Genomic DNA, 21,547 nt, shown 5'->3' on the forward strand with positions numbered 1-21,547 from the left:
TTAAAAGGAAGATTTATTTAGTGGGTAACTTACAAAAAAGGGAGGGGTAGGTCGTGGGGTCTGGAGAAGGTGTTTCAAAGTCCAGCGGTGTTCTCTGGAGCTCTGCTCGGTCAACCTCCACCATCAAGGGTCCAGGAACAGAGAGAGTGCTGGCCCATCCAGATCTCGGGTCTCCAGGTGCCTCCCTTGGCCCCGCCTTGTAGGCATGACAGTTGCTGAAGCCTCAATGGGGGAACTTCTAGATCAAAGCTGGAATGGCTACCCACTACAGTCTCCTCTCACCACTATCTGGAATTAGCAGCCCGAGACACCTCACTGGCTTTTGAGAAACAGGTAGGATAAAAATACAAACCAACAAATGAGGAGACATGGAGACACTCCAGGAATGGAGAGGTATGGTGGCTAGGTTATACTGTGATTCAAATTCCAGGAATTACTGAGTTTGGGTAAGATTGGCACGCATGTACTCATGGTGATCACCTTGGCTTCTTCAGCATGAACCTGGGGTTTTAAACCACTTAAAATATTCATAAAAAGGCAGCCCCTTTAAGGAGATGCATTTGAAGAAGATTCCTGTCTCTCTTAGGAGGGAAAGGATGTAAGCAGCACTGTTGAAGTGTTACTCAGAACGCTGTTCTTAATATAAGCACTAGGGCAGATGGTATCCAGATAGTCACTCTTCAATTACTTCTATAAAATGCTTATTACTGTTTTTTTTCCATATATATAAAGAATGTTTACTTTTAAAAGTCTGATGTTTATCATTTCAAAAGCAATGACACTCAGGTCTCTTTAATATCTTGGGAGTGATCTACCCTAGTTTAAGGAATCTTGAACAGATGTGGCAGACGTGAACTTTGGGGTGTGCAGACTCACTGCTTATGAAGGAGGATGATCAGAAGCGGCGCTCTCACTGCAGTGTGAATCCGTTCTGTCACTGTGGTTTAAAAACTGGGGAAGGTGATGAAATGACACCTTAAGCCTTTGTGGCTCTAGTTTGTCTGCTAATAAGGACACTGGGCTTATGTAAGCAATTCCGAGGGTCTCGTGTGCACTCCCGAAGAGATCAGCCACTTGTCCCTGTACTTCTTTCATTCCTCTTATTGTCTGCCTGCCCCTGCCCCATGGGGTTCTATTGTCACACCCCTAGGAACTATTGTCAAAACGAGCACCCAGATTCTTTTTTTTTTTTTTTTTTTTTTTGTTTTTCGAGACAGGGTTTTCTCTGTGTAGCTTTGGAGCTTTTCCTGGAACTCACTTGGTAGCCCAGGCTGGCCTCGAACTCACAGAGATCTGCCTCTGCCTCCCGAGTGCTGGTATTAAAGGTATTTGCCACCACCACCTGGTGAACACCCACATTCTTAAGAACACTGTTTCTTGTACCAATGGTTACTACGATTGAGACATGCATTCTTTGATGTGCCAAAACTATACCACATTCTGCCAAAATGAGGGAAAGTGTCTTTTCCTCTCTAGGCTGCCTTCCATGATGGTCTATCAAGCTGGTGTTGGCTTTTATTTCTGTCTCTTAGAAGTTTTTGAAACAAACCATATCTTATAGTTTTTTGTTCATAATACTCCTTTAAGATCCAGCTATGAGTCTACTGGGAACTGACCATGGGGCAACATTGACTACACTCATATGCATCCTTAGGGTTAGCCTTCCCTTCAGGTGGCCAGTTGTTCTTTCAGTGGATGAGTTCTGTCCTGAGTGCTGCCAGTGGACACTGAGTGAGATCAGCTCCCTAATCAGCAGACATGTCCAGAGTGGTATCAGTGACTTCTAGTTAGCAATGCTGAAAGATACAGCCTCCTCTCAGGACACAAGGTCAGGAGCCATTCTTTATAGAGTTCATTTTCTTTCCTCTGACATGGCTCACAAGAGGGCATTGTATAGGTGGCAATGGGCCCCTTTTTATAGAGGGAAAGAAAAATAGGTCTTAGTGTAGATTGCAGTAGAAGCTGTTTTATTATAAATGAGTAGAATTTCATGAATGAAGATCTACATGCCCCCCTTTCCATGGCTCTCATTTCCCTTCATACTTCACAGTGTATTAGGAATACTTGCCGTCACTACCATCAAGTCATGTTATTTCAGGATTTCTGCTACTACCATCGTCCTCTAAGGTGTGGTCCTCCTTCCCTGGGATTAGCACAATTGCACTCAATTGCCTCCCCACTTTTAGCCTGCTGTTCTTAGAACGATCTGAAAAATTTAAGTCAAGTGATGCTGGTCTTCACATCTCATGAACAATACCTTAAAATGCATTGTAGCATCTTTCATAACAAAGTCCATACAAAAATCCCCAATCCTATCACTGTGGTCAAGTCTTTAGGCAGATGATCTATAACCCAACAATGGACTTAGATCTTAGTAAGCAATTATGAACTGAAAAATCTCTAAACCTGGACTCCATTAAATAAACTGTCTTAGTTACTTTTTCACTTCTCTGGAGACACCAGGACCAAGGAGACTTAAAAAAGAAAGCAATTAACTGGGGGTATCAGTTCTAGAGAGTGGAATAGAGTCCATGATCATCATGGTGGGGAGAACTGCATTAGGTAGTTAGACATGGCCCTAGAATAGTAGCTGAGAGCTTACACCTGATACACAAGCATTAAGGAGAGAGAGGAAGAAAGAAAGACACTGAGAATGCTGTAGGCTTTTGAAACCTCAAAATCCACCCCCACCGACACACCTCCTTCAGTGAGTCCACACCTCCTGATCCTTTCCAAACAGTTCCACTGACTGGGAACCAAACATTCAAACATATGAAACCATGGGAGCCGTTCTCACTCACACCACCACATACACCAAGCTCCATAGCTTAATGACTGTGTGCTGTGGACTGTTGGTTGTACCCTTGATACCTACCATGTGTCTGACTGGGAACTGTGGCTATGACATCATGAGAAGATTATTATACAAATATGACTATCTTTGGAAAAGATCAAAACTCCAAATTCAGAGTATAGTTTCTTTTTTATGGAAAATAGTTTTTGTTTCCACATAATGTATCTCCATTATGGTTTTCCCTCCCTCTCTTCTTCCAACGTCATTCTTTTCTCTCCTCCCATCTGGATCTTCTCCTTTTCTGTTTCTCATTAGAAAACAAATGGGCTTCTAGGGGATAATAATAAAATAAAATAAGATAAAACAAAAACTAGCCCATCAGAATGATCAAAACAAACAGAAGGAAAAGAGTCTAAGAGAAGGCAGAAGTAACAGAGAACCACTTATTCACACACTCAGAAATTCCATAAAATCTATGCATTTCTTGTGCATAACTGTTCTAAAGGATATTATTATTCCATGTATTATGTCTCTGTAGTGTACACTGAAATATTATGTAAAAAATAAGATCTGTATATGTATGATACAGCCAACTACTCAAGTGTTGTGCCAATGAAAACACCAAATAAACCTTAATAGTGAAAAAAACCCACTAAACTGGAAGCCATAATATATACGCAAAGGACCTGGTGCAGATCCATGCAGGCCATGTACATGCTCCCTTGATCTCTGTGAGTTCATATGAGTTCTGATCATGTTGATTGTTTTCTTTGTGTCTTTCATCCCCTCTGGTTTTTACACTATTTCTGCCTCTTTTTCCACTGGGTTCCCTGAGTCCTTGAGGGTAGGAATTTGATGGAGACATCCCATTTAGGGCTGAGTGTTTCAAGGTCTCTAACATTCTGTATAATGTCTGACTGTGGATTGAATTTGTTCCCACATGCTGCTGCAGGAGGAAGCTTCCCTGATGATGGCTGAGCAAGACATTGATCTATCAGTATATCAGAATATCATTACGAGTCAGTTTGTTTCTGTTTTTTTTTTTTAAAAAATAATAGTAATATTTGGTTTTATTCTAGACCCCTGGGCTATCTATTCTCAGGTTCTTGGTCACCTTAGCAGTGTTGGGTACGGGTTCCATCTTGTGTAGTGGTCCTTAAGTCAAATCAGACATTGGTTGGTTACTCCCACAAGCTTTGTGCCACCATTGCTCTAGCATATCTTGTAGACAGGACAGCATTGTAGGTGAAAGGATTTGTGGCTGAGTTGATGCTTACACTTCTCCTTTGGTAGTGAGCAGAGCATCTTTCTATACCAAACACACTAGAACATAGGGGTGAAGTCTAAGTCTATGTAGACACCAGTGCTACTTCTCCATGTTCAGTGAGTTGTGTAGGTGTTGTCTTCAGTCATGGGACGTGGCTGCCAATTTGTGGAGAGCAACCTATGGTCTTGGCAATAGACTGGGTTGTTTGGGGGTTCCCATGGGGCCCCCTTGGCCTACCACTCAATTAGATGTAATGCAATCCCAGTACTTGATGCTTCATTTGGTGGCAAGATACAATTTCTACTGAATGTATCACTGTTTCAGCTTAGAGAATAAAAAAGAAAATTAAAAGTCAAACTATCACACATTTGGGAACTGTCTATAATGGAAAAATAAACTATGCTGCAAAAAACAGAACTTTAAAAGGGATTTTTTTGAAGTTAATAAAATATGCTATAACAAAAGAACGTGAGATAATGGAAAAACAGAACAAAACAAACCACGGGCCCAGAGTAATGGGTCTGCCATGAAGTACTCTTGTGGCCTTAGTTACTCAGTGATTCACTCCTGAGACCATTTTTATCACTGCAAAAATGAAAGGTTTGGCTCTAGATCCTCTTTAGGCATTTATATAGTCTTAGAATTTATAATGATAGTATGATGAAGATATGATCAATAGGAATGTATTTATGGATTCATTTTATCTAATCTTAGTCATGAATTGGGGTTGTTCAATCTACAGTGTCTCACCAGTTACCTTGCTAAACCCAGAACTCATTGAATGAGCTTAGAGTTTTCATCTGTGGTCCTGGATCTAGCATGCAGGTTTGCAGGGGACTATGACTTTGGACCAACAGACATGGCATCTCCACCATGTAAGCTAACTAAGTTTGGTCATAGTAATCATCCTGCAGAAGAATAATGTCTTCTTGACTGTACTAAATTATTATTTTAAGACAGTTCTTAGAATTATGCTCACCATATCTACAGTGATTATTTTAATGATGACAATAATGTGGATATGTTTGGAATGTACTGCCTGCCAGGAATTCTACATACACTGTGCATATTAGATCACTTAACTATCACAGCCATGTGATAAGAGGGTGTGAATCTTACCTGCATATGGCTGCATGGAGAATTTAGATTAATTTTTAAATGATACAGAGAAAAACAGTCTAGATTTGGACATTAGCATCAAGACACCAGCTTCTGTGATTGTACATGGTAACTTACACTATCAGTCAGACTAGGTTTGCTTTGTTTAAGTGGAATTGACATCAGCCTTTAATTTCCTTTCTGATTGCCTCCTCTTCCTGACACCCATTTTATTTTTAGATTTACCTCCTTTGGAAAAAACAAGCTAAAGTAACCATATCACATGAGAAAATTATTTTACATTTCTGATTATACTATTTCTCTGAATCTTTTGCATTTCTTTTCTAGTATTAACTATTTAGATGATGATTCAACAAAGGGGCTTGTAAAGTCTTTCAAAACTCATTTTATTTTTCTACCACAGTACCTCTGTTTCTGCATACACCTATTTATCTATGGAACCGTACTTTTGAAGAAGCCAATACCTGTTTCTGCATACTCCCAGAAAAAAGACAACTGTAGGTTCCTGCCATTGGGAAACCATACTGAATGTAGTCTTTTGTGCCTCTGCTTCTTTCTTTCTGTTTTAAAGTTACCATAGAAAGTAATGGCTCCAACTGTGGTGACCATTATAGTATCTATTTTCTTATTGATTACATTTATTCTGTCGCAGTTTCATCCACGTACACAGTATATTCTGTTTACTTCACCCCACTTTCTCTTGTCTCCTCTCACCCCTGTTATTCCTTTCCTATAATCACGCCTTTTGTTTTGTTTTGTGACCCACTGAGTTTACTGTCTGGCCACAGACTTGGAGCTATCCACTGGAGTTTTGTAGGCTCATAATTTTGTACACAACTGAAGGCTGTGATGGCCCCTCCTCACAAATCCATTAGTAGCAATAGCTCAACCAGGATAGGTAGGGACCCATTAACACCTCCCTGATCCATGTTGGCTTTTGACAGGCCCAGTTTGTGTAGGCCTAGTACAGGCAACCATAGCTACTGTGAGATCATGGTTGCAATAGCTGTGTCTTGTCCTAAAGATAGCATTTTTTGTATCTTTTCTCACTATCTTCTGGCTCTTACATTCTTCCTGCTTCCTTCTCTATAATGGTCAGTGGACATTAGTGGGGATGGTATAAGTGTCTAAGCATCCCAAGCAGGCATGAATCTCTGTATTCATCACAGACTCTTAATTATCAAAACACTATTCAGATAAAATTGCACTGATAGTTTCCTCTTTATTTCTAGGTAAGAATCTAGTGGCATGGATGTGCTCATTTGCATATATATATGTGTGTGTGTATATATGTATTATATATATACTTGCCAACTGACAGGAATTTATATTGTCTCAATATAAACTATCTGTTCTAAATAATGAACATTTATGGTCAACTCTTTTGTGGTCTTCTCACTTTAACTCTTCTTCAGACATATCTAGAGAAGAGCTTATGGGTCATAAATGTATGATGCTTTTCACTTTAGAAGTTACTTTATAACAGACCACCTAGCTGTTCTCCAGAGTGGCTGAAAGATTGCAATCCTAACAGCAGTGTATGAGAACTCTAAATCCTGCACAGCTTCACCAAAATAGGATTGTCAGCCGTTTCACATTTAGCTGTTCCAGTGGGTGTGCAGTGGCATCTCTGTGGTTTTAATTTGCATTTTCCTAATGACTAATAGTATGAACACTTTTATGTACTTATTTGCCATTTGAATACATTTGTGGGTGAAATCCCTTGTGTACAGCTGGGTCCATTTCTTTGTCAGTTAGCTTGTCTTCTTATTGCGGTGTTGTGGAAGTTCTTGGTCACTTCTGAGCAGAAATCATGTTCATAAATATACTTAGCAAAGTTTTCTTTTCTCCTGTGTCTGAAACTTTGATTTTCTTAGTGGTGGCTTGGAAGATGAAATCTAATGTTGACAAAGCATAGCTGCCAGATTCTTCTTTGGTGGTTCACACTCTGTCCATCTGCTCCAAGGCCATAGGCATTTTAAGCAGTTTTGTAATTTTTAATTTCATATTAGCTGTGATTCATTAGGAGTTAATGTTTTTATGCTGTGAGATAAGAGTGAGGGTTTTTTAATGATTAATTGGTACAGAAAGGGCTATTTTACCTCTGTCAAATAGTGCTTCATTAAAACGATTAATCTAGCCGGGCGTGGTGGCGCATGCCTTTAATCCCAGCACTCGGGAGGCAGAGGCAGGCTGATCTCTGTGAGTTCGAGGCCAGCCTGGACTACCAAGTGAGTCCCAGGAAAGGCGCAAAGCTAAACAGAGAAACCCTGTCTTGAAAAACCAAAAAAAAACAAAACAAAAAAAAACCCAAAAAACCCACAATTAATCTATCACCAATCTTTCTATAATTTACCTGTAATGTAATCGATCTATTTACCTATCTAGCAATCTTCTATCATTAGCTGTTTTCTGCCCTTGCCCTTCCCTTTCTCTACTGTGTAGCCTAGAGACCATCCCTAGGTGGTCACATGGACCATTTGGCTTATTTTATATATATATATATATATATATATATATATATATATATATATATATATATATATGCATGCATTTTCATATTTGTGATTGTTCCATGATATAGATGAGACAGAACTTTAATATTAAACTGTAATGTCAGAAGTCTGATGTAGATCAATGGCTTAAACTTAAAGTATTAGCAGGTCTGTCCCTATTTCTAATGTCTGCTCACATCCCATGACTTATTCTAGTCTTCGTCTTCCCAGGCCAACAGAATTGAATGATTTTATCTCACAGTGCCACCTCCTCAGTTCTTCAGCCTGATTCTCTACTATTGTAAATGACTTTTGTATTTACTTTGGACCCATCTAGATAATGCAGGACCATCTCTGTAATGTAAGGCCAGTTTATCATAAGCTTTGATTCTATCTGCCACCTTAAGCCCCCCTCTGTTGTGTAAATTAGTGTGTTTACTCGTTTCAGTGAGGAGTGAATGGATATCTTTGCCTGCTCATTGATCTGAGGAGAAAGCCAGAAAGAGTGTGGGGAGCAGATTGCCAGAAAGAAAAGCAATGATAAGGAAACATTTGGTGGAAAAATGAGAGAGACTAGAGAGATGGTAGGTTGAAGAAGGATGAATAAGACAGGAAAAAATTGAAATTGTGTGAGATCAGATGTGTTGATTAAGGTCATACTTATAACAATGGTACCTGGTGTGGAAGGGTTCAGGGTGTGGAATTTCTACAAGGGTAACACTTGAGTCCAGAAGATGGGTTAATAGTTTGCAATTAATTAAGGTTTTCACTGTATTTCTAGAATTGATTTACTACATTGTATTTGGGGTGATAATATTTAAACTTGTGTGTGTGTGTGTGTGTGTGTGTGTGTGTGTGTGTAGCACTTCATATGTTTGATAGTTTTTGGAAAAACACTGTCTAATGAATCGGTGGGGAATACTGGGTCATTAATGCAAGAGGGAGGGCTGGATTTAAAAAAGAGAACCAGCTATGCTTTCCGGGATCCACAATAACGAGGGCTTCATGGGGTGACCATTTACATGGGCTTCAGTGGTGGCTTGTTCAGGGAGGGATGTTCTTGTAGGAAAATTCTTTATGCTGGAAACCCTTGGCTATTGGCAACTCCAATATTTGAGGATAAACTAATTTTGATGAACAGTGAAACAGTTAAGAATCATTGCTCTTACTATTCTAGAAAGGAGAGACAGCCATGGTTTTCTTGCTGGGAAGGCTGCCAATTACACAAGAAATTGTGCCTTTCCCCCCTGATACATTTGCCCAGAGTTCTTCTTGGAATTACAGCATCAGGTTTATTCCATGTTTATCAGATGTAGAGCCATCCTTCCTCTCTGCTTTTCCGCCTGCCTTTCCCCTCCCTCCCTCCTCTCTCCTTCCCTTTTGATCTCATATAGTCAAGGTTGACCTCATTTTCGCTGTTCTGACCCTCCTCTTCCCACCTGTGTGCTGGGATGACAGGTGTGAGCCAACATGCCTATGTTGTGCAGTGTTTGAACCTAACCCAGAGCCCTGAGCATGTTAGGAAAGCACTCCAACTGAGCTGTCTTCCTGGCCCAGGATCCTTTGTTTTTATCTGGCATCTCTTAGCAATAAGTTGCGTTTTTTACATATTATTTTTTGAGACATTGTGCCATAAAAAAGCATGCCTTATAGAGTCCACTTTTAAAAATCATTTAAAAATGCACTTAAAATTTTTATATAATATATTTTAGTCATATTTTTTCCCTTTCCCCAATTCCTCCCATATCCTCCCTACCTCTCTATCCTCCCCACCTCCTTCTTCACCTCCCTCCCCACCCAACTTCATGTTCTCTTTCTCTTCCTCTCTCTCAAAAAAGATCAAAACCAGAAAAGATACTACCCCCACCAAATCCAAAAGAACTTAAAAGTAAAAGAAAAAAAATCATCAAGACAACAACAACCCAAACTAAAACAAAACAAAAAATGCACATAAAAATTCCACCGTGGATTCCATAGTAGTAAAATAATTCCTCCTGTTGACATATTACTATACCCATAGAGCACAGGGTATTACTCAGCCCTTGCCAGAGAAGCTTCTGCTGTGGGTGCTAATTAACAAAGAGACCCACAACTGGATAATGTGCAGAGACTGAAAGACTTTGGAACACTACACCCTAACTGGAATGTCTTTATCAAGCTCCTCCTTTCAAAGTTCAAGGATCTATGCTGAAGAGGAAGAGGAGAGTATGAGGAAAGACTGTAAGATCCAGAGATAGTGGATGACTCCAAGAAAACAGTATCTTCTGGACACAAGGCGATTGATACATATATGATCTCACAAAGACCATGACAGCATGCACAGGACCTTCATAGGTTTATAACAGACAAAATAGGAGCTCTGAGAGGGGAAAGTGGATACAAAGACCTACTACCCCTAACCAAGAAGTTGTCAGTAATTGAGACCTACTGGGGAAGAAAGAAAAAAAAAACCCACCAGTTTTCTCCAATGGAGTGACTCAGGACATATCAACCACATTCCAGAGCAGGGCCCATGCCCAAGAATAGTTGGCCAACACAAAACAGGCTGCATGGATTTTGGCCAGCTTTGTCATTTTTATGTTTTTTTTTTCTCCTTAGTACTCATTTTCCCTTTACAGGGGCATATTCACTAGAAGTTACCTAGGCAATCTATCTGTGCCCCAAATATAGGTGCAGCTTCAAGAATTTGTGGAAACACTAATAATAAGTAGGTAGTATGATCTAAAAGGTTCCTGGGTTTGATTTTTTTTCTAATAAGGAAACATATTTTCCTTCTATGCTCACCAAATATAGCACATTGAATAGTTATTAAAATTCACTCGTCATTGTCTACTGGGATCGCAAACCTAGCTTAAAAAGTGCAAGGAAGCTGTAATTGCCAAACTTTGTTTCAGGAAAGAAATATAGAGGAGTTGCTTGCTATCATGTTTTCTAAAGGGGAATATTGAAAATTATTAAGTCAATGAACGATTTTGGTCATTAAATCCATTTGGAAAAAAAATGACATTGGTTGCTCTAAAGTCACTTAATGAAGCTTGTAACTTCTGAAAGATAACCAAGAGCTCATTAGTTATGGTTCTAATCATCCGATCTGGACTGTTTGTACTTCCATCCCTAAGCCTTTCTGCAAAGAGATGAAGGCCTTTGCTGAGCCTGACATTCTGTAAAGAAGGACTTAGGAAATGCAAATAGTTTTCATCTATCCACAGCCTTCTGTAAGGCTTGGCTTGGGGACAGTTCACTTCTAAACTCACTCACTGGGCCATTGCTACATCTCAGGTTCTTGCTACCTTTTGCCAGAGTTCTTAGCTTCTTGTCACATAGCTCCTTCTGTGGTGTCACTTACATTACGTTTGACCAAGGGAGTGGGGAAAGTCATGCCTTTTTCTAATCTACTTCTGCAAGTGATATCCTCTTGCTTTCTCCAGGTTTTGCTCTTCAGAATAAGTCTTCATGTCCAGAGATTCAAGACAGCACAAGGAAGGGAGGCTTAGCAAGATGTAGCTGTGATGTCATGGTTTGCATTGCAGCAGCATCTATGCTTATAGATGTAGTTAACATTTTCCAGATACGTGAATTTACCTTTTAATCATTTTAGCTTTTTAAGCTGTTATGCTAATGATATTAAAGCCAGTATCAGAATGAAACTTTCAAAGTGACACCATTTTGTAGGCCGTTGGTACCCTTAGCAAGCATTGTCATATGAGTTTCCTGGCTTCAGTAGATACACATTACAGTTTTCTATTTTCTCTAACACCATCTAGTCATACAGACTCCGCAAAACTTGTCATTGTTGGTCTGAATTTACCAATATGGGTGTTTCTTTACTGCATTTATTATAGTACCATAGGACCTCAGGAAAATATGTTCAAAACAGGAGTGTTTTACTTTGTATAGATTGAGTTGACTTAAGTTTTCTTTCAAAATGATAAATTGTAAAAGTGAAGACTATAATACACATAATTACAATTTCAGAATTCAAGTCCTGAATTCAAAATATCTTCTGATCTTTCATATAATTTCTGTTTTGAAAAAAAAATCACCAAGTGAAAATTTCAGTTCTTTATATACAGATAAAATCATTCCCTTAGTTGGCTAAGAAAGTACTAAGGTCTTTCCTGTTAATGAAAGAGTATTGATCCCATCAAATTTTGAAAGTACAATGGTCATATTCTCTTTTATTCAAACATTTAGGTTGTAAAATCACTGTAGCTTTAGGAAATCTCTAATTCCTACCTTCACTTACAAAGGAAGCTTAAAATATGTTAAATATTGCTCATATCATGAAAGTAATTTTTGAAAGTTAGACTAGATAAAAACATGATAAATATAGGGTATTTGTGTGTGTGTTTGCTAAATGCTCCATCTTCTCTAGAAGGAACATCTCTATTCTGCAAGTTTCCATTTAAGTTAAATTAAATACTGTAATTCTTTCAAATTTTCTATGTAACAATGAAACTGTATCTATTATATATCAACCTAATTAGTTGACTCAATAAGCTCTAAGAAGAGATGATTACATTTTTCAATTATGTTATTTTTGAATTACATAAGAATTATTCTAACAGAATTATTTTGACTAGCAGCCACAATAGTCATAAATGTTATGATTCTGGTCCCATCTTCTCCATTTGCTGCTGACACCTTGGCAAGTCACCTTTCTACAAGGTGAAATCAGCTTGGCACCTCCCCAATTAGGGCTATTGAAAGTGATGGTTTTATAGAGATAACCGATTTTTAAGTACCTAGTGTATATCATACTGGCACATGTGACCCATAAGCATTGTCACCTGTTGCTGGCTGGACTCAATAGGGTTTTTTTTTCTTTCATAAACACTCAGCTTTAGTCTGCATCTTCCCTAGCAGGATACCAGGAGAGGAAGCAGCAGAGTCAGTGAATCTCACCTGAGACCTTGGTTCCAATATTTGCTTTCCTAAGCTCAAGGAGTAACAAGACCTGACACATATTCCCAGACAGGACCTTCTCTGACAACTCATAACAGGCTAGCAAAAGATAGAAAGGGCTGGGCTCATTTCTTAACACTAAACAATTTAGATTCTTTTAATTCTCTTTCTGCTCAGTTTATTCTGAAAATAGCTTATGCAGGTTATGTTTCATGTTTTCTCCAGGACACTACTCAATCTGTATTTAAAAATGGCATTATTTAATTTTTATATTATACAATGTATAAATATTTATGTATATGTATTATGCATATTATTCTTCAATTTCTAGCATTCAGTTTCATAATGTTGTATTTCCTTTTTTGGTGCTAGAAATGGAAACCAGGGCCTCACACATACATGCTAGGCAACTGTTGGACCATGGCATTATGCCCTCGCCCCCACACCATCATTATCACAATTTCTTTGTTACTGTTATAAAATGTGTTGACTAAAGCAACTTAAAGGGAGGAATGTTTATTCTGAGCCACAGTTCATGGAACAGTAGTCCCCTTTGGTGGGGAAGTTAAGGCATCAGGAGCTAGAAGTCATTATATTTACAATCGGGAAACAGAAAAGGTGAACACATGTTTGCTTCTGCTCTTATTCTCTATTTCTGCAGTCCAGAATTGCCTGCCTGGGGGATGGTCTCAACCACAATTAAGATGGGTTTTCACATATCAATTAATTTAAGAAAAATGAATAAGAACCTCTCACTTAAAAAAAAAAAAAAAAGAGAAATCCCCTAAAGGCAGGCTCAGAGGTTCTTCTATCAGGTGATTCTAGAGTCTGTCGTTAGCAATGAACCCTGACCATCACACATTGAATCATATAGGACACTGATGCATTTGTTAGATTTCTTCCGAATGATGTTTCAGAGCACTGAATTTCCTTCCTTCAGTATTTTTTTTCTGTTCACACGGTATCTCTACAATTATTGAACTGTTTGATGATTTTCTCATCAAATACATTTTTGCCCTTTATCCTTTATTGAAGAGTATATTTAAAGCAGAGTTCTAGACTTGGAAAATTGTTCAAAGTCAATACCTTGTTCTTATGGCCATATAAGCAATATAGGACCCTAGAGGCTGTATTTTGTAATAGTCCTCTGGAGCCCATTTTTGTGTGTTGCTCTCATATACTTCCTAGCAAAGATTTATGGGGGAAAAGACAACAAAAGTGCAGTGCAGACAGCCTTTCTATACCCAGCACCAGTGCCCCTTGTTACTAATATTTTATATTAGTAAGGTATATTTGTCACAATTAACAAACTTAGTGTTAATATTTCTACTTTATTTGAGGTTTTCTAAGTTACTTTTTTTTTCTTTTACTTCAAGTAAGGGTTTTACGTAGCCCAGGCTGGCCCTTATTTTTATATATTAAAATGATTTATTTTCTTATTCAAAGGCTTGTTTACCCATCAAATGTCTATGCAGAGAAACTCATGATTAGGACTGTCTGCTCTGGACTAACTTGCTGTTGTTCCATTGTCTACATTAACTTGGCACTGCCCGTATCAATCTCAGTAAGGGTAAACCCTGTTCAAGCCAAAGCCATTGACTCACCCATGGAATGGTGTAATGTGGGACTGGTGATATAGGAGTGGAAGTAGGGATTGAAGAATGTCTTGTGAAGAATAGTAGATTCAGACTCATACTGGAAGTAATGTTTCCAGGTATCAAGTGGACTATAGACTATACACTATTGGAAAATTGCAAATATATAGACGGAAACAATAAAGTATACTAAAGGAAATAAAACCAACTCTCATGTGCATGTAACTAATACTTGACAGACCTAAGGTAGCAGGACTAAGTTAGTCCCCAATGCCTGAAGGGCATTGGCTGTGCTGGATGGCACAAGGCAAGGATGGACTTGCAGAGTGGTCTTGTGATCCAAACTAAGCCTTTGGAGGAAGGACTTGGCCGTGCCAATAGGCTGAACACTGTGCTCACTCAGTTGCACAAAGAGAAAAAGACAGTGCACACTGAGAAAATTGTGCACAGCCATAATCATTTCTATACTTATAACTCAGACCCTCAATCTTCCTTGCTTTTATTCTTTGATCTTGTAAGAGTTTTTCGGAAAATTTATCAGAAGCTATCTATGTTTTTCTGTCATTTCTTAGATTATAAAAGATGTTTCAAATATTGTGATATAATATACTTACTTTATGTGGTTTATTCAGCAGTGGATAGATCACCCCCAAAGGATCCAATAACGTCAGCATTTTGGTAGATTTTGTTGCTGCTCTTGTTAGCCATCAGATTTTCCAGTGAAGGGTTGGTTTACTTTGATTGATTTTGAAAGGTAAAGTCAAAGTTTATTTAAGTTAATCAGATAAGAGGAAAGTAGCCTTCATTTATTTTGTATCATGAGACTAGACTTACAAGTTTCTTTTCAAAGTAGATCTGGTAAGCTTGTACATGAAGCAAATGAGATCTTAGAGTTTTCATGAAAGCAAGTTTAGGATACTAGTCATTGTGGGAGGGCACTAGCTGATAGTCTTTCCTTCCTGTTACATCTGAGGGAAGACAAACAGTCTTCCCTGTTTCTGTCTCAAATAGATTTTATTTAACGTTGATCATTTTCATTTTTTTTTCACATCTGAGTCAGAATGGACTATAGCATCCAAATGTTGTTGACATCAACTTTATTAGAATTGGTTTCTTTCTTAGGACTTTCATTAGCTTCTCGTGATTTACAATTTCCAGCCCACAGACTAATTTTCTTTTAATGCACTATACTCTAGATTTAAAATGATTTTATGAAATAATATTGCTCTAATATTGCTCTAATATGTGGCCCGAAGCAGTTCAATCGACTGTTGAAAAAGAACTCACTTCTGGTGAATATTTTGAAAGGAAATCATTCAGGTAATGTCTACACATAAAAATCAGGAAGTCCGATCCCAGTCTAGCTGCAAGAACCTTGTTAGACTTATTCTTTGCTACCATAAAATATCCAAGTCTCTTTGTTTTCTTAGTTTTCACCAAAACCACTCTTTTAATTTTTATTTTCTTTTTATTGTGTGGATGTGCATGGGGGCTGGAACAGATCATATGTCTAGGTCAGAGAACATCCTTCAAGGTTAGATACCTTCTATTGTGAGTCCTGGGAATCAAACTCAGGTCATCTGGTCTAAACAGAAACCCCTTTATCCACTGAACCATCCTACCAGCTTCAGATTCACTCTTTTTCTTTTTTAAATAATTGATTTTACATCCCGACCACAGCCTCCCTCCCCTCTTCTCCTCCCACTCCTTCTCCCTGCCTCCCATCTGCCCCATCAATACACTCCTCCCCTATAATCACTCAAAAAGGGGCAGGCCTGCGATGGACTTTAGCAAAGCATGGCATATCAAGCTTCCACAAGACCAAGCACTTCCCCATGTTTTCAGGCTGAGCAAGGCAATCCAGCATGAAGAATCAAATCCCAAGAGCCAGTCAAAGCACCAGGACAGTCCCTGTTCCCATTGTCAGGAGTCCCACATGTGGGCCAAGCTACACAACTGTCACATATACGCAGAAGATCTAAGTCTGGCCCGTGCAGGCTCCCTTGTTGTTCATTCTCATGAGACAGCCAAGTAATTTCTGTGAGTTTTCCTGCAATGTTCCTGACCCCTCTGTTTCCTACAATCCTTCCCCCATCCCCTCAGGGTTCCCCAAGCATGGCCCAGTATTTGGCCTTGGATGGGTCTCTGATGAAGGCTCTCCACTGACAACAGGAATAGTCACCAACCCATCACAGGGCATGGCCAGCTCAGGCTATGCATCCACTGCTGCCAGGAGTATTAGTGGGGCCATCCTTGTAGATGGAAGTTTCCCTTGCATCAGACTTCTACCTGACTCTGTAAAGTTCCCCTTTCCAGTCATCTCAATCAGCACTGTCCTGTTCCACCCACCTCCACAGTCCAATCTTTCAAGTTCCCATGCCCACCCACCCCCAGTCCACCCAAGAGATCTCTTCTAGTTCCCTTTCCAGGGAGATCCATGTGTTGCCCCCTTTAGGCCCTCCTAGTTACCTAGTCTCTCTAGGTCTGGGGATTGTACCTAGTTAACCTTTACAGTTAATATCCACTTATTAGTGAGTACATATCATGTTTGTCTTTCTGGGTCTGGGTTACCTCACTCAGGATGATGTTTTTTCTGGTTCCATCCATTTGTCTGCAATTTTTCATTCTTAAGGCATGCTGGGATTTCTCTAGTCTACTTGTTCAAACTCTCTCAACCTCTGTTCAATTACCCAGTTCCAAAATAGCATCCTTATTTTCATATACCATTATTGAAACACTTCAATTCTCAGTGTTACCTTGGCATTATTTTTTTTCTGCTCCTAACACAAAATATCCAACTGTAAGTAATTTATAAAAAAGAAAAAGAAGTTTGTTTTTGCTTGCAGGTGATGTCCAAGAGAACTGTGTTAGCCTGTTTAACTTCTGATTAGAACCTCACACTGTTTCATATCATGGCAGATAAACAGAAGGGGGCATGTTTTTGTTCAGGAAGAACACATGAAGAAGGGTTGTAGGCTCTGTTGATAAGATCCTGCTGTCGGAAGAATAATATACTCCTGGTAGAACTAATCTAGTCTTGAGTGATTTTGCCCAGTCTCTCAAGAATGTTTAATGTATTCATGAAGACATTGTTTGCATGATTCAAATGTTTCATGAAGGCCCCATCAGCTCTCAATATTGAGGACAAAAACTCAAAATGTCACAACCCCCAATTTGATAGCACACTCCAGACTCGTGGGATTATGACATGAATAATTGTAGGAGCTTTTAAACCAAGACAGGGATGATACTCTTTACACTGTCCATCAACCAAGGAGAACTTGCAATAACACACCTCAGGTACATAAATAGATGTGTGGTGCTCATGGATAACAAATGCACTGCTGCGAGAGATTGCAATGAATATAGAATGAGCTTAGAAAGAAACTTGAAATGTTCACACATAACTTGCCACCTCTTAAAAAAAACCAAAACCAAAACAAAACAAAACAAAGATCCCCAAACTCGCCAAAGAGTAATGGTAGGAAATGAAATGTTTAAGGTACTGAATAATCGAGCCTGTATGGTGACTTCAGTTCACTAAATAAAATGTGTCTTATGTCATCATCTTAACATGTGAACATATCCAAGATTAAGAAAAAATAAATCCCAAAATAGCTTGCAGTTTTAAAAGTGAGAAAAGAAAATGTAAAAGGGAGGTGGATATTCTTAACTCCTCACTGTGCTGAACATAAGTTCGCTCTTCTGCGATTACGCTTGTGTTCTGAGTATGTGTCTAGAGCATTTAGTACATGGTAGTCACTTCATATATTTTTGTTTGGTAACTTGAAAAGGAGAAATTTAGTACAAGTTGAGCGGTGGGAGAATATAAGAAAATCATAGATTGACTCAAGATATCAAACTTCACATGAAATAGTTTTTGCCATTTTTTTCTTTTGTCAAGAGTACTGAAAACTAAATGTTGAATCCAATATTAGATGAGAAGAGTTCACAGATACAGTTTGGGTCAGAATAATTGACAGTGAAAATCAATATGTGATAACTTTTCATTAGGGGATTATTAACCAAAATCTGGAAGCTAGGAATATAACAAAATTACTATTATAATACAAACAGTTATTCTTGGAACAAACTGTAATTTAACTATCTAGGTTTAACAAACGCAAAATGACCATTAAAAGGAAATTATACTAAAATGTTCCAGGGACAGATATGAACCCTCCATGGGAGCTGTTGGTCAGGGAAGTCCCATTGATCCCCCAAATAACACAGACTATTGACTTGTTTGTCTACCAGACTACATGATAAGACTGTATTGCTAAAGATACCACACGCTGTGGTTGCAAGGTATGAAGGAGTCAAGCTGGAAGCCTCCTCTCTGCTGGCTAGTTTTCAAACTGCTAGAAGATGCTATTCAGGCTGCTGGGGGAGAAAGAACATCAAGAATCTTAACCAAGAATTAAACTGTATGAAATACAGTACCAACTTACCAGTCAAGATGCGCTCTGTGTGCAATAGTGGCATGATTATTTTGAGGGTGATTAACCATTCTGATTGGATTTAGGTTCAATCCACTAGAAGGGGTCCTGTGCTTGATCCTGTGAGCCGAGTAAAACCCCATGACTTAGGAGGTCATGGGTATAAGAAAAATTAGTACTAGTGTTCAGCTAAATAGACAATTCTGCCTTCTAAAATGTCTGTCAACCCTAATCAGTAAAGTTTCTATTTGCAGTGAGTGAAGGTGAAGGCAGACACATGACTACCCAAAATTCAGAGAACAAATGATGGATGGGGCCTCAGGTGCAAACAAGTAATTTATACTCCCCCCTTGAAGACTCACTCAGGGAGCCTTGTGGAAGAGGATATGGAAAGAATGAGAGCTAGACGATAGGAAGAAGGGCAGAGAAGTCTCTTCATCTAGACACAACCAATGTAATCATGAACTCACAGCAGTGGTGATTACTTGTATTGGGCCTGCATCAACAGTTCAGTTAATATCAGTCATGGACAGGAGCATGGCTAATGGGAGCCTGCTCCTTACTACTGAACTAAGGGTTACTGCTGGTGTCTGCAAGAGGAGGAGCTGCTGTCTTTGGTTATGTACCCACTGCTATGTCCACCAGGCTCTAGTGCCAGAGCCTCACAGATAGTCCTAGCCAAACCCAGGACACAAACAGATTGAAAAGACGTGAGTGTGGGAAGGAGACTGGTGGAAAAGAAGGAGGCAGGTAGATGGGGAGAGGGAGGGAGATGAGTGAGAGAGTAGGAGTGAGAGAAATCAGAATGTATTATATATGCATATAAAACTGTCAAAGAACGTCAGTTCATAAAAAGAAAATATGATAAAAGGTTATTAAAAGGATACTGATTGAAAAGAATTAGCTAATTTAGACATAATATACATTGTGATCACCATTCTGATCGACATACTTTATGTACATGTATGAAATTCCCAAAGAATAAACAAAAGGAAATTTTAGTATATGTTGTGGAAGATTATGTCAAGCATTTTCACAATTTGCCCAATAAACTCATTTACTGAAAATAAAGAAATCTGATTGGACATGATGTGAGAATTACTGATCACTTTTGTTCTGAGTTGGAATCTTTCCACTCACAGCTCAGTTTAGGATAAGTGTTGAAAATTGTGTTCTTTTTATGTAAACCATGAAGTTTGGCTGCAAAGGATTTGTAAACGCACTTATTTCATTAATAAATAAGAGAAACGGTGTGCTTGATGATGAGAGCTCTGTCTCCTCTTTGAGTGTTTCTCCCTGTGAAGATGGCTTCTAGAGTTCTCCTTAGGAGAATTCCCACATGACAGGTGGATAAAACTCATCCTCCCTTTGAATTTGTCTTGATTGCAAGAAATTAGCTAATTTCATCTCTCAGCTCCCCCTAAGTTGGTTACAGCTGTGCATGTAACATTGTCTGAATTAGAAATAGACATCAAAAATCATTCATTTGCATCTTATGTGAGGAGATTAGACAGAATTGCAGTGGTAACAATGGCTTGGTCTATTTTTTTATGTTCTTTAAGTATAATACTCAGCAGATTCAACATAAATGTGTTTTAAACTTTGAATTTATTCATGTAGGTGACTTTCTCAGGAAAAGGCTTTCAGGTTACCAAAGCAGAGAACCATTCCTTGCATTGAATATTTGCGATTAATTTTGCCCCCCCCCCCCCCCCCCCCCCCCCCGGCTAAAATGAGACTTGGTAGTTAGCAGCATGTGTCCTGTCATATGTAATATTACACCAGTCAATCAATCACTCCACTCCATCTCTTCCCAGGAAGAGAGGAACTAACCAGTGACTAAGTAGGTATCCTAGACAAAGCAGGCATCACCATTTCTTCATAAGACTAGTAATAAAGTCACTTGATTTTCCCAACTAATTGGGAAAATTTACTACAGAAAAATGATAGACAGGCATGGAGGCACATGCCTGCTATCATAGCACTTGAAAAGCTGAGACAGGAAGACTTTTGTGAATTTGAGACCAGTCTGTGCTATATAATGTATTCTAGGCTAGCCGGGGCTACAGATCGATACTGTCTCAAAAAGCCAGTGTTTAAAATAAAAAAAAAATGAAACTGAAACTAACAACCTGAATGTAAGCATTGTGGTAGTTTGAATGTAACTGGCTCCCATAAGCTCATAGGACGTGCCACTATTGGGAGGTGTGGCCTTGTTGTAGTAGATGTGGCCTTGTTGGAGGAAGTGTGTCACTGTGGGGGTGGGCTTGGAGGCCTCTTTTACTCAAGCTTCACTCAGTGTGACACACAGAGTCCATTCATTTCCTGTTGCCTGCAAGATGTAGGACTTTCAGTTACTTTGCCGGCACCATGACTGCCTGCAAACTGCCATGCTCCCCACCATGATGATATTGGACTGAACCTCTGGAACTGTAAGTGAGCCACCCCAATTAAATGTTTTCCTTTATAAGAGTTGCTGTGGCCATGGTGTCTCTCCACAGCAATAGAAAGCCTCACTAAAACAAGCTCTTCGAGGTTTGTAGGGCATCACTGCTCCACGGGGTCTAAAGATTTTGGTTCCTTTCCATTTCTGTTCTGTGTGGTATTCTTATTATCATGGTTCAATACGACTTAGCCACATCTCCAATGTTCTAGTCATTGGAAAGACAAGAGAAGGAAAGTGAATATTCCATCCAACTCCTTCTTTTCCCTCTCCTCCTTCTTGTCATCCTCTGCCTTCTTTCACAGAGGTGGCCAGAGCCCAGATCCTTGCTCATGCTAGGCAAGAGCTCTACCGCTGATCATACACAGCCAAGGGTCTTTATATAAGATGACAGAGAACTACAATGAGTTCTTTGTCATACAGTATAGGCAAGGGGTTTGCTAAAATGCCACATGTATCTCCATGGGCCACTGAAAACTTTGTCCACTTT

The 21,547-nt window shown here is 39.1% G+C and overlaps 1 protein-coding gene across 4 annotated transcripts in view; it reads left to right on the forward strand.

Moving 5' to 3' along the window:
• The window catches only part of Grm1 (glutamate metabotropic receptor 1), a 364,203-nt gene that overhangs the window by 121,161 nt on the left and 221,495 nt on the right, over window positions 1-21,547 (forward strand). The gene's annotated exons all lie outside the window — the stretch shown is intronic.

The sequence above is a fragment of the Peromyscus maniculatus genome, chromosome 16, assembly GCF_049852395.1.
Source record: "Peromyscus maniculatus bairdii isolate BWxNUB_F1_BW_parent chromosome 16, HU_Pman_BW_mat_3.1, whole genome shotgun sequence".
Classification (NCBI taxonomy): Eukaryota; Metazoa; Chordata; class Mammalia; order Rodentia; family Cricetidae; genus Peromyscus; species Peromyscus maniculatus.